Source organism: Rosa chinensis, chromosome 1, assembly GCF_002994745.2.
Source record: "Rosa chinensis cultivar Old Blush chromosome 1, RchiOBHm-V2, whole genome shotgun sequence".
Lineage (NCBI taxonomy): Eukaryota > Viridiplantae > Streptophyta > Magnoliopsida > Rosales > Rosaceae > Rosa > Rosa chinensis.
The window spans coordinates 15,762,055-15,763,097 of record NC_037088.1 but is presented as its reverse complement, the minus strand read 5'-3'; positions in this window follow the sequence as shown (position 1 = coordinate 15,763,097).

Below are 1,043 nucleotides of genomic sequence, written 5' to 3'. Positions count from 1 at the left end.
CTTTTTCACCATCGCTGCTGACCCAACTCCAGAACAGGAACGACCCTCCAGACGGCCAAAGAGAAGATTGTCTCTGCCACAACCTGCAGTGCACCCCAACCAACAGTTAATACCTAACTTAGACCCTCATCGAAAACCATGACGACAACCTTAACTCGAATGAGTAAGGACTTATTGGAGATCTAAAAACAGATCCGAAAACTAAAAACAACCAACAACTACTAACAAGAAATAACCAGAAAGAGACAATAGATCTCCATAGATCGACAACCCCCAGCTACCACGGCGGACCACTCATCGTTTGGTTGGAATACCTCTTTAATGATATGCAACATCAAATCCTCTTCATGCTTTGGCTGGTCAACACCTCCCTAATAGCTAGCAGCACCTGCTAATCGCGATTTGCACACACAAATCCACCAATTGCCACACCTCCCACATTAACATCCCTTCTTCCGATTGCAGCGGGGAGGGTAAAGGAACACGAACCAACCACACCCAATCCGCTCTCTGTACCTCAGCCATTGCCACTTCCCAACCACCGTTGCACCACCAACCGCGTCCAACCCACACCTACCCGACACGAACCGCAACTCCTTCGACCGATTCATCTCACAATCCCTCCAAACCACTCCTGAATCAAGTCGTCTGCCACCCACCACCTCACTATCGACTAGATCTGCCACCTCTCTCCCACCAAAAGCCGCTAACGACCGTCCCTTCCACCGACCGGAGAGTCCACAAACCATCCTCTGCTATCCCATCGCTATGAGAAAGCAAAAAAAATGAAACCCGTCCGGCGACCACGTCCTTGAGACGCGCCGCCGGACGGAGATAGTAGAAAACAGAAGGGGAGGCGCTCTCTAGGTTTTTTTTTTTTTTTAATTTGCCTATTTTTGGTATTTAGTTTTTATTTGGAAACTTGAACGGCGGATAATAATTTCTGAATTTAAACACACAAATAAATTCAAAATTTAAACACAAAATAAATTCACCCAAATTTAATTTCAATAATAAATAAAATATTAAAATGTTACAACAAG